This window comes from Lynx canadensis, chromosome D1 (assembly GCF_007474595.2).
Source record: "Lynx canadensis isolate LIC74 chromosome D1, mLynCan4.pri.v2, whole genome shotgun sequence".
In the NCBI taxonomy this organism is placed as follows: Eukaryota; Metazoa; Chordata; class Mammalia; order Carnivora; family Felidae; genus Lynx; species Lynx canadensis.
In genome coordinates, this window is record NC_044312.2 from 112,147,557 (window position 1) to 112,160,324 (window position 12,768).

Below are 12,768 nucleotides of genomic sequence, written 5' to 3' on the forward strand. Positions count from 1 at the left end.
TGACCGGGGGGGGGGGGGGGGCACGGCGTTGAGCCGGATACAGGGGAGCAAAGCGACAGGAGGGGCGGGGTCATTGCTGGGTGATGACAACCTTCTGACATCTCGTGTGCTGTATGGCCATTTCTTTGCAACCCTGGGTCCTGCAGGCTTCGTCCCCCTGACGTGGCGAAACCCGCAGCTGGACGGATTGGCCAGGGCGGTCCTCGGGGCGAGACGACAGCGTCAGATCGCCGTCGGGAGACCCCCGACCCGTTTCCCAATTCACATAGGCGAGGAGGATGTGTGTCAAGGGCGGATGCCCTGCGTCTGACTTGTGGCTCTGACCGAGGGGGCGGGTGACAAGCGTGTCCACAAGTAGACAGAAACGGCCAGACCCCTGCCACGAGCTGGTGCCTGCTGACCTCGGGCCTCCCCTGCAGGAGAGATGCGCCCTTGTCATCCGCATGGGATTTGGGGGTCGGGTCACGGCGTGAGAGCAGCATGCCTGGGGCCCTCCGCTCCCCAAGATGTCTGCATCCCCAACCCCCCGGTGCGGGCCCCACCGTGCCTACAGCTGCCCTTGAGCCCGGTAGGGGCTGCTTCTGGGTCAGGGGGAGCTGCAGGAGGTGCCCCTGTTCGTTCGTTTGCTGTCCTGAGTCTGTGGCACCTCCCAGTGCAGAGCTTAGCCTGCCTTTTGTGAAGCGGGGTGGGGACCGCCGCGAGGGAGGCGGCCTGGGGGTCTGTCCCAGGAGCGGGTCACCTGTTCCTCTTAGTCAAGGGGCCAGAGGACACGGGGGCTTGGGCTGCAGGTGTGGCCCTCCGGGAGGGGGCAGAGACATTTCGAAGAGGCATCCCCCCTCTCCTTGCCTAATTAGCCCCCTACTCACCTTCCTGACCTCATTGCAACCTTGACCTTTCGGGGAAGCTTTGCCTCTCGAGTCCAACGGCATCACAGCCTGGCCTTAGGAAAGGCCAGCCGTGGCCTCTTGAGACAAAAAGGAGACTCCTAACTGTGGCCCTGCGACCAAAGGGGCACCCCTGGGCAAGCGGGGGCTCGCGGTCCCCTTCCCTGTGCCAGCTGTCACCCTCCACGCACGGAGGCCCCCAAAGCGCCCTGGTCGCTGACTCCGGCTCGTGCTGCCTCTCTGGCGGCCAAGGCACTCCTGAAGAGGGCTCAGGGCACTCGGTTCCCCTGTGACCACTCTGCCCTGGCCAGGCTGGGGGGCACAGGCTGGCCCTTTAAAGGGCTGTGTTTGCCCGGTGAGAGCCACCGTGGGGAGGCGCTGCATCTGGGCAGGATTCAGCGAAAGGCAGGGGGACGGCGCCTCACGGCCCCGTTTCTCACCCACCTGTCACCAGCCCGGTCTTATCAGTCCCTACTACTGCCGGTGTGGACAAAGCGAACCCTCACGGAGTCGACTGTGTCTTGTTTTCCTGCAGGGTCGGCCTCGTTGGCTGTGTCCTCTGCGGTCGCCCCTGGCTTGCTTTTAGGGCCCCCCCCCCCCCGCCGTCGGACGAGATAAACTCTCTGCTGTGCCTTAATCTCCTACCCAGGTTGGGGGGAGGGGTGCCGAGCCGAGCCCCCCCCCCCCCGACGGACTGGAAAAACAAGGGATCCCCCACCCCCTCTCCCGCCCCCTCCGGGGCTCAGGGAACAGCAAGGGGCATCACCCGCACTCGAGAAACTACGATCTCCCCACTCAGCATCATTGTCATGATCCCTGCCATCGAGGGCGAGGCCCCCAGACTCCAGCCTCCTGGGGGGCCGTCCGCACTGCCCGGCTGCACCCCTCACTCTGGCTGTCGGAACTTGCGTGGGTCCTGACCCTCGTGCTCCCATCTGTAAAATGGGTAACAGCGGGAGGACGGCCCTGAAGATCAGGCCTCTGATTGTCTCCCGGGCGGCGGCTGAGGCCGGGGCGCTGGCCATCGAGGTCCCCGAGGGCCATTCCTCAGCCTCTGGCCTCGGTGACAAGAGGCCCTTTTCTGCCTCTGCCTCCTGTTTGTTGCCGTCCCCCATCCCGTGCGCCTGCTCTAAGCCTGGGATGCGGCTTCTAAGCCGGGGCAGACCCAGCCTGCTATTCTGGGGCCTTCTTTCAACTATTTTGGTGAAGACCAAATGGCGGCCTCCTTTAAAATAGATGCTCCCAGCCAGAGGTCATTCCCTGAGAACCGGGTCAGATGGGCTGAGACTTCTTCCCAGCAGCTCATTCAAGTAAAACCAGACCGCCCCTGGCATGTGGGGCTGCCTCGAGGGCCCGACTGAAAGGCCAACAGGCAAGCGTGGGGCCGAAGCCAAAATAAAACTTGCCCGGCCCCCTGAGGTGCCCCGGCTTCTGTTTCACAGACGCGCTACTTTCTTTGTGCAATCCCGGGGGGCCGGCCGCAGGAGGCGGCCGTCGGGCCCGGGGGCAGGAGTCTTGGCGGGAGCCAGCTCCCGGGCGCCGTCACTCCGCGGACAGGCGTCTGGGGGGAAGAGCGTGTTGGAGAAACGGCCTGAGTTCCGGAGTCCCCGAATCACATCCCCAAGAAACAGGCCCCCCTTCCCTTAGTTTCCACTGCCGGGCGCACACGACGGACGACGACGAGTTTGCTCGGCGACACGTTCTTGCTCCTTTGATATCACAGACGCGCGACCCCTGGGGAAACTCGGGGGCAAAAGAGCCAGAAAGGAGTCCCGGCGACCAAGAGGCGCGACTCCCGATTAGGCGGAGGGTGCGTCGCGGGCTGCACTCTGGCTCAGGTGCGCATCTGCCTCCCGGAACCCAAGACGCTGGCCGCGGGCTCAGTGGAGCGCGTCTCCTCCTTTCTGCCCCGTCGCCCATCCTTCGCCGCTCCCCGCTCCCCGGAGACACTGACTCCCTCCCCGGCGCCGACCCCCAGTCGCAGGCAGGGGGACTTCTGTCCGCTTCAAAGCCCCGTGAGTCACTCGGCCAACGTCAGCTGCGCTGGGGTAGCCAGGTCTCAGACACAGGGCACGTGGTGGAGATGCCCACTGCCCTCCCCACCTCGGGGGACCCGCCATCCACGGCCAGAGCACATCCTGAGCAAGGAACAGGTGAGGATTCAGACAGGGAAATCGGGGGGCCTCCTGGTGGGGGCCGATGGGGGTCAGGGACGCGGCCCCCAAAGAAGAGGCATCTGGTCAACCCGAAGCTCGGTGGGGGTCAGGGTGGGGAGGGTGACCTAGGCGGAGAGCAAGGCCCGGAGGCGCCACCGAGGGGGGACGTGCTGTGGCAGGGGACAGAGGGTGCGGCAGGCCTTCGAAAAAGCCACAGGCCACCTACGGTAGCTCTGTGTGGAAGGCGGGGCTCTCCCGCTGCCGCGAGCACCTCCAGATGCGGCGAAGGCGGGGGTCCCGGCTCCCAGCAGGGGCCGGGTGTGGGGGCGGCAGAGAAGGCTTTACCCTACACCCGGGGGGCGAACCAGACTCGCGTGGTCTCCGAACCTCGGGCAGCGGCCACCCGGTCTCCTCCCGGCAGGGCCCCGGGCGGCCTCAGGTCTGAATGGGCTGCCGGGACCCAGGGCCCAGGCCCTGCCTCGCTGGCCGGGCAGGAAATGGGGGCTCAGGACCCGGGGTCCCCTGAGCCGGGGAGAGGCGCTTTTCTCTTGAGAGCAGAGAAGCAACGGGAGAACCGAAGGTGGAGGATGGCCCCAGGTGGCCTGTGTTTCTGGAATCTCGCCGACACGGGGCAGCGTGGGCACGCGGGTCTGGAAGGCGCCAGCTGGGAAGTATCTGCAGTATTTCGTGGGCCACCGGCCTCTGTCCCGGCCACTCAGCTCTGCTCGGGACCACCCCGGACAGCAGGGAAGCACCCCCGTGTGGAGGGATGACTCCATGTGCCGGCTGGGGCCCCTGGGCGCTCAGGGCCCGTGGGCACAACGGAGTGGGGGGCGGGGGGCTGGGGCCCCAGAGCACTGTCCGCACACCTCCGGCGTCTTCCCTCTCCGAACCTACCCGGCTGGCCGTTCTGCACCTGCGGCTCCCCAGGGGAAATGCACCCTCTCAGGCCTCGGAAACTTCCAGAACTCGGGCACAGTAACTGCCGTTCTATGGCAGAACATCGTGAGAGCAGCTGCCATGAACTGAGGGCGGACCTGGGGCATTTTGCTCGCGTCTCAGGTAGGTTTCACATCGGCAGCTCCGGGAGGCAGCGGAGGAAACTGAGGCAGTGCAAATCGCCGCGGTCGATCTCTCCCAGCGGCCCTTGCGAGGACAGCAGGCCCAGGCCGGCTTGGGAGCATCCCAGCCCGTGCTGATGGGAAGACCTCTGTGGAGCGCCACCCGTCAATCGACTGCTGTGTGCCTGTGGCCAAGTTGCTCGCCCTCTCTGAGCCTCGGCCCCCCTCCTCCCCTCGCGGTGGGGGTTCAACAAGAACGTGGGCGAGGAAGGTGAGAGCCCCGTGGGCGGGTGGACGGTGGCTTGTCTGTCTTCACTGGGCAGCGTGGGTGTGTGTGGGCAGCAAGGCCCCACGCTGGACAGAGGGGGCCCGGGGACCCCCTCTTCCGAACAGAGGCTCTGGGCCGGGGCCAGACGGCTTCTTGCGGTCCTCCGTCACGCCCTGGGCCCCTGACTGTGTGACTACGCGCTTCCCAGGACCCAGGGCCCCGCGGAGGACGGCCGCCTAGGCAGCCCCGGGATGTTTGGTTTCTCACGAGCCATTGTGGTCCCAGGAGGCAGGGGATGTGGACACGCCAGAAGCAGTGACCGTGGCACTCGGAAGGGACGCGGCCTCTGTCCATCTCGATCGCCCAGGACAGGAATGTGGCAGCAGAAAGGCCCCCTGAGATAGAGGCCCTGATAGCTCGGGGGTGGGGGGGGGCGGGGGGACACTTCCTCTGACCTAGGGCGCGCGGGTCACGGTGTGTGGGTCGGGCCACGATGCAGGGGGGGCGGCGACTCCCCAGAGCGGCTGGTGAGCTATCTGATGCGGCCGCTGCCTCCGTGCCCCTCCGTGGCTCTCGACGCGGACGGAGGAGGCCCGATGGCCTTGGCTGTGCGCCCAGGCCTCGTCTCCCTGCACGGTGCCCACCCAGCAGGACGACGGGCCTCACGTGCGGACCCTGTCGTCCGCGTGCCCCCACCTTCTGTGAGACGGAGCGCCGGCTCGTCTCGGGAAACCTGCCTGCCCCCCCCCCCCCCAGCACAGTCACCTCCATTGGTGCCCTCACCCCAGGGGGGGATCGTCACTGGCTCCGGAGTCCGCTTCTCCCACGGCACCCCCGCTCTTAAGTGTAGGGCCCCCCTCGCACAGCCAGGGCCTCCATAAATATTTATTGGCTCGACGAGCAGATGAATGAATCCTGCAAACGCGGTTCTTATTTTCACGTAATAAATAGACCCTACCATTTTCCCACACTGTTCTGTGATCTTTGTGAACCCTGTGACTTCTCTAGACGGACCGCGGTTTACTTAACCGTTCTGCTCTGTTTCTAATATTAGATGGTTTCCGACGGTTTCGTTTCTCTGCCTTTTCTATTATAAACAACGCTGCGATGAACATCTTTGTGCGTAAACATTTTTTTTTGTTTGTTTGTTTTTTTTTTTAAATGTATTTGGGATGTGATCTTCAGAAGCACAGCGTCTCTGCATTCGGGCTGAGAATTTCGGGTTAATGTACGGTCCTCGAAATTACCGGTTTATGCGGGTGGCGGTCCGTTGGAGGCTGTCCGCTTAACCCCACCTTCACCAGCACCGGGTGGGCGGGTGGTCCCGTTTTGCTTTTTTCCTTACTAATTTGACAGGTAAGCAACGAAACTAGATTTTTGTTGTATTTGTTATAAATTAAAAAAAAATTTTTTTAATGTTTATTTATTTTTGAGACAGAGAGAGACAGAGCATGAATGGGGGAGGGGCAGAGAGAGAGGGAGACACAGAATCCGAAGCAGGCTCCAGGCTCCGAGCCGTCGGCACAGAGCCCGACGCGGGGCTCGAACTCACGGACCGCGAGATCGTGACCTGAGCCGAAGTCGGACGCTCAGCCGACTGAGCCCCCCGGGCGCCCCTGTTACAAACTTCTAATTTCCACAATAGTTTTAGGTTTGCATTAAAGCTACGGAGATAGCACGGGGCGTTCCCGTGTACCCCACACCCAGTCTCCTCACCAGCCCTGACACATTGTCACTAACCGATGTCCAGCCGTGATCCCATCTTCCCAGTGTTCCCCTCAATGTCCCTCTTCTGACCCAGGCTCCCACCCAGGACCCCGCAGCACGTTCGGTCAGTACGTCTCATTCTCCTGGCCGCCAGGCTGGTTGCTCGGACTTGCTTTGTTTTGGTGACCTTGATGGTTTTGAAGCGATTTTCTTGCGTTAACTCCCGTGCCCTTGAGGGGCGGGGCTAGTCGGTCTCCCGGAGCTGCCTTCTGTAGGTGCCTTTTGTCTGTGCCTCTTTTTCTCTTGGGGTCTGGACAGCTGTCCTAGAAACCCTGGTGACTTCAGCGGTTCTGAGCGGAAAGCCTTTCCCGTCACGGCCACCCCCGTCCCCCATTTAAACACCTCTGGTTTTCTTTGTTTTTTTCACTCGGGTCTCTTATTCGGAAGTACTTGGTGGGTGATGGGGCTGGGGGCTGTTAATGGGCAAAGCCCACACTGAGGTTTATATCCCTCAGCTCTGCCGGGGGTCAAGGGAGGGCCTGGCCAGGGGGTAAAATACCTTGGGGGCAGGGTGAGCGGCTACTGGAGTGACACAGGGTGTCACTGCCTCAGGAGCAGAGGGCATCTCTTTCCCCGGGTGGGCCAAGCGCAAAGCGCCCCGGCAGGCGGAGAGTGGCCTCAGCCTCTGAGCACGCTCCAAACAAAATGCAGAGTCCCCAGCGCGGCACTGCCCGGCTGACCTGCCTGCCTGTACCGGCCTGGGCCCCTCTGCCCTCCCTCCGCGCGGCCTTTCAGCTGGCACGGTTGCTTGGGGTCTCGGCCGGGACTTTCCCCACCACAGGGCCTTTGCACTGGCTGGTCAGCCCCTTTGCACGGGGGCTCCTTCCCATCACTCAGGTGTCCACTTGGACGTCACCTCCCCAGACAGATCTTCTCGGTCAAAGTGTCACCCGATCCCCCACATCCCTCTGGAGCCCGCTTCACGGCTTGCCTTGTGGAATGGGCGGTGCTCACACCATCTGAAAGTAGCCGTTGGTCCCTCACGGATCGTCGGGGGGCCTCCAGAGCGCAGGCCCGGCAGTGGGACTGGCCCACCCTTGTCTCTCTGCCGGCATCGGCACCAGACCGGCATTTAGGGGAGGTTAGCGGCGTCTGTGAAAGCAGATGGGGGGGCGGCCGGGGGGTGTGGACGGCACCAAGCGGGACCTCTCCGCCACCAACGGGATGGCATCATCTGCTGCCGGAGGGGCCGCAGCCCGTGGCCACCACAGCGCCAGCCTCGAGGACAGAGCTCGATGCAGAGAGGGAGTGGGGCCCGGTGAGGAGTGCAAAGAGGAGTCAGGTTTGGGCTTGGGCCCACGCTCTGACCGTTAAGACGGGGCGCTGTGTGACCTTGGCAGACGGCTTCACCTCTCCGTACTGTCTCCTCACCGGCGAACCAGGGACGATAGTCAGAGCGCGTGCCTCCGAGGACGGTCGTGTGGCCCGAGCCGGAGCGCGTGTGTGCGGGGACTCCGGCCTTGGGCGTGGTGGCCCTTAGCCACGGCCGTCGGGACTCGAACCTCTGTTCCTGGCCCAGGGCCCTCCCCCGCTTACGCCCACCCCAGCCCCTCCTGAATCACAGCAGGGTTACGTTCGGGGGGAGGAGAGCTGCCTGCCTCCCTCTGCCGGGAGAAGACAGAGTCCAGATGGGGGACAGGGGGGCACGGCTCGGGTGCGAGCCCCACCTCGCGTGCCCGTGCAGGCCCCTGGTGAGCCTCTGTGACGAGCAGAGACCAGATCACTCCCGGAGGTGCTGAGAGCCCCGGCCCCGGAGGACACCTGCCTGCGGTCGCACCGGAGGACGGGCTGCAGGTGACAACGTCCAGCGTGCATGGCTGGGTCAGGGTCCCGGAGCCCGGCACCTCCCGTGGGGGTGCGGTTTTGAAGACGGTGCTGGCCTGGCCTGAGGCCCTCTGAATGGCCCCAGCCCCCAGGGCAGGGTGGGAGTGCCAGGTGAGGGCACCAGCCCCTGCCCTGCCCTGCCCCTGCCCCTGCCCCTGCGTGGGAAGGGGCCTCTGTAACGGCCGCTCAGTGTCCCATTGGAAAAGCCTCTGTGCACCTCTTGGGCCCTGGTTAGGGAAGTTCCCGTGTGGGACAAGCAGGGGTGCGGACCTCTAGCAGGTGGCCTTAGGCTGGGCTGGCAGTAAATCTTAATCCTTTCTCCTTTCCCCCCTTCTCTTCTCTCTCTGCCTGTCGCGTCACTGCTTGAAGCAGCCGTGTGACTGAAGTCTGGCCAATGGGAGGAAAACAATGCTAGGGGGTGTGGCTTCTGGGCCATGTCCTGTGAGGTGGGGATACGCTGGTCTTCTTTGTCGTGGCGGGGTGCAATGCGATGGAACAGCTGGGGCCCAAGCAGCCATTTTGTACCATGAGGTCAACACCATAAAGTGAAAACGGAAGGAAAAAATGGGAGGAAGCTGAGACCCTGCTGAATCTAGAGCAGCCTTATCACGCTGGACCTCTTTTAATTTTTTTTTTTCAACGTTTTTTATTTATTTTTGGGACAGAGAGAGACAGAGCATGAACGGGGGAGGGGCAGAGAGAGAGGGAGACACAGAATCGGAAACAGGCTCCAGGCTCCGAGCCATCAGCCCAGAGCCCGACGCGGGGCTCGAACTCACGGAGCGCGAGATCGTGACCTGGCTGAAGTCGGACGCTTAACCGACTGCGCCACCCAGGCGCCCCATGCTGGACCTCTTTTACACGAGAGCTACACACTTTCATCTTGCTTCGAGTTCCTTTACCTTAAGGTTTCTGACCTTTGTAGCTGAGTGGGTACTAACTCACAGATACTCCAGGAGGTTTCACTGGGGAGAGATGAGCTATGATGCCCAATTCTATTTGGTTCCGAAAGCAACCTCGAGGTAGGCACACGGGGTCGGGGGGTGAGCATTGGAAGGACCCAAGCTGCTGCCGACAGGGCCAGGGATGGCCCAGATTAGATGTTGGTGAACTTCCGGGGAACTGTGGCCCCCCACCCCCACTCCAGACTGTCTCCTTCCAGCAGAAGGCCTCAGGCGGCCTCAGACAACGATGCCTACATTTCCGTGGCAGTGACCTTCCCAAGACCCACGTACCGGCCTGGGGGTAGCCCGTCTGTGCCCAGTTCCCCACCCGCCCCCTAGCCCATCGAGAAAGGATGTACGGGTTGGCCAGAGGGCAGTCACGCCTCCCAGGAACACTGTCCGTCCCCAGGGCAGCAGGCACAGCGACCGCTGAGACCCAGCTTCCAGTCTAAGCTCATGCCCTACCACAAGGGGCTGGGGGCTTTACCCCCGAGCCTCAGTCTCCCCACCTGTACAACGGGGGTCATAAGGGCCAGCCTTGTGGAGTGGCCGGAAGGGGTTCAGTGTGATGAGGGGCGAAAAGCCCCCGCCCGTAGCAAAGCGCTCTATGTGCCAACTTGCTGAGCGTGAGCGACTGTGGGGGTATCCCTGCCCACCCGGACTTGTAAATACGCAGGCGTCGCCAGGAAGGCTGTTAACACACAGACTGCTGGGCCGCCCCTGGGGGCTCTGATGCAGCACGTCTGCAGTGGGGCCCGGGAATGCATTTCAAGCCAAATCCCATGTCAGGAGACCACATTTGGAGCACCACTGGCTGAAATCAAGGGCCCACAGACAAAAATGTGAAACCGCGCCCTTCCTTAGGACCACCGGAGCCCAAGCCACGTACGGGAGCCTGGCGGCTGGGTCTGAATGTGGGCTCCCACCTTGGAGGCTGTGTGACCTTGGGCAAGGAGCCTGCCTCCTCTGGGCTTTTGCCTCCTCGTCCATCACGTGGAGGAGAATTAGAACCCCGCTCCGTGGGGATCAATCCACATGACAGGGCACCAAGCCAGGCGAGCGGCCAATGCGTGTTTCTCTTCTTCCTCTTCCCCCTGCCCCCCCCCCCCCCCTTATCATCATCGTCAGGGGTCTGGATGAATGTGCTCTCAGTAGGGGGAGCAGTTCTCTGTCTCCCACCCAGGGAGCAAGAGTGGGAGCCTGCTACGTACGCTGCTCAGGACCAGGCCCACCACCTGCGTCTTGCCCTCGTGCCCCGGGGAGGGGGCCCTCTGCCCTCCAAGGGGCATCCTACGTGTCCACGCAGGGATGCTGTCGCCTCCCTAGGATTGGTCAGTCCTGAACTGATGGCCAACTCCCCCCCCCCCCCCCCCCCCCCCGGCCTGATCCTGGTGACCCAGCGGGTGCTGCGAACAGGTCACCAGCGGGGCCTGCCTACCAGGCTTGGGCAGACCACGTGGCCGGTCCTCATTCCCGGGGACGCACCTGGGGCTCGTCGATGAGCGCGCTGCCACCTGCTGGTGGGCTATGGCACTGCAGGCAGCGTGCCCTCCCAGACCCCTTGGGACAACACAGCCCGGTCTCCCACTTGTCCCCAGAGCATGGGGCCAGCCCGACCAGCCCAACGGTCACGGAAGAGTTTGCAGGCGTGGCGGGGGGGGGCATCACATTTATCGAGGGACAGTCTGCCTACCATACATTCCGATTCCGTGGCTCTGTATTCACAGCACTGTGTGCCGTCACCGCCTGTGTTAGGCGTCCCCATACCCTAGAAAGAAACCCCGCGTCCAGTGTCCGTGATCCCATTTCCCCCGCCTGCCCCGCCCGCCCCTGGCCACCTTCAGCCTCCTTTCTGTCTCCACAGACGTGCGATTCTGGACATTTCGCGTAAATGGGACCACCGGTGTGTGGCCCTTGTGTCAGGCTTCCCCCCCTTGGCGCGGCGTCCCAGTACGTCGTTTCTTCCTCCGGCTGAGCAACGCGTCGCCGCGCAGCCACGGCCCGTTTTCACGGTCCGTCCGTCGGCTAACGTTTTCCCGTGAGTGGTGCCGCCATCAAGGTTTTCGTGTGGCCGTACGTTCTCGGCTCTCTTGGGTACGTGCCTAGGAGAGGCAGTGCGGGGTCCCACGTAACCTCTGTCTGACATTTCAGAGAACCGCCGGACCGTCTTCCAAAGTGGCCGCACCGCCGTGCCCACTCCTGAGTGTCCCGCCGGTCCTCAGGGCGCACAGAGGGCAGGAGCGCAAGGGTCGGAGCCCGAGAGACCTTGGAACAGCCAAGGGTCTGACATGCTCCCTTCTGCACATGTGACCCCCCAGAAACAGCTCAATCTCTCCGAGCTGCTCTCTCTTCTACAAAAAGCCAGCAACAGGGTGTAGCTGACACTGTCCCTTGGCCTCACTGTCCCATGGATCCCAGGTGAAGAGGCAGCGTGTGCAAAGGTCCTGTGGCAGGGAAGGGCTTGGGATAGGCAGCGAAGTGGGGCTGGAGGGAGGAACGGGAGAAAGACTGAGGGGCACAGGAGGTAGGAGGCAGAGGTGGCTAGAAGGGTATCCCGGTAGAGGCGGCTCTTGGCAAAGCCACCAAGCCTTGCCGCGTGCTTGGGGGTTCAGTCCGCTCAAGAATTTGAGCTTGCAGATAGACTTGTTTGCTCATGGTAAGAGTCCGTGAAGGGAGGAGGTCAGAGAGAAATGTCTTGTAACAAAAAAGCAGCCCGGGCACAAGAATCAGGTGAGCAGGGCAGGTTTCCCGGCCAGCACCCCCTGGGCTCAGGGCCGGGGGGGGGGCCCACTCTCCTTGGAGAACCTGGAAGTTCCACCCCATCTGGTTCAGCCCAGCCTGGCCAGGGGTCTGCGTGCCAGGCACCAGCCTTCACCCTTTCACGGCACTGAATCTTGGAGACAGCCTTGTGATGTCCGTGTCTTTATTGCCCCCATTTCGCAGAGGAGGAAACTGAAGCTCAGAGTGAGTAGAGCACCTTCCCCGGCCGCACCAGCCCCGAACAGAACACCAAGACCCGCCTCGATCGAGACCCAGGCTGGCACAACCCCGAGGGCTGGGATTCCAAACAGCCCTCGCCACGAAGCCGGTTCCTTCTCTCATCCATCCCCTCCAACCATGGCCTCAGCTCTTCATTCTGGACCTTTCGACTCCCCGGGGCCGCTCCGAAGGGGGGCGAGGATGTTGTCGAGCTGTCATCTAGATGGCGGCCGGCTGGTCACAAGGCTCTCAAGAATGGGGTCCTAACTGACGGTGTCCCATTGTCCTCACCAACAGGGAACTGCCACGGTTTTTCCTGAATTTCTCCAGGTCACTGCTCTCAACCTGTTACTTTAGAGCCGTACCTCTGTCTTCCACGAGGGTGTGTGTGTGTGTGTATGCATGGATGGATGGATACATGGAGGGATGGGTGGATGGATGGATGGATAGATGGATGGATAGATGGGTAGATGGATGGATGGGTGGGTGGATGATTAGAGAAATACACTGCCATACCTCCTAAAAGGTAGATAACTGTATTTATTTTATCCATGATAATAAATGAATGTATGCAATTTCCATCTTGAAACCAGCCTGCCAAGGCATGAGGTTTCCCAGGGATGCCCACCTTGCCATCAGAGCTCCTGGTGTGCCCCCCCCTGCCCCCCCCTTGAAAATTTCCATCCGTTCCTCACCTTTGAGCCACTCGAATAAGCACACCACAGAACAGTCGCCTTGGTGAGGCACCTGCTCTCGTGCGTCTCCCAGCCCTTGCCGGAAAGAGCGGTACCCGGCCCTCCCCTCTGCCCACTCCTGGCCGTGCCGCTGTTTTGACAGCACATTCGCCATCTGTGTCCCGTCAGTGATCCCGATGGCCACCGCGGA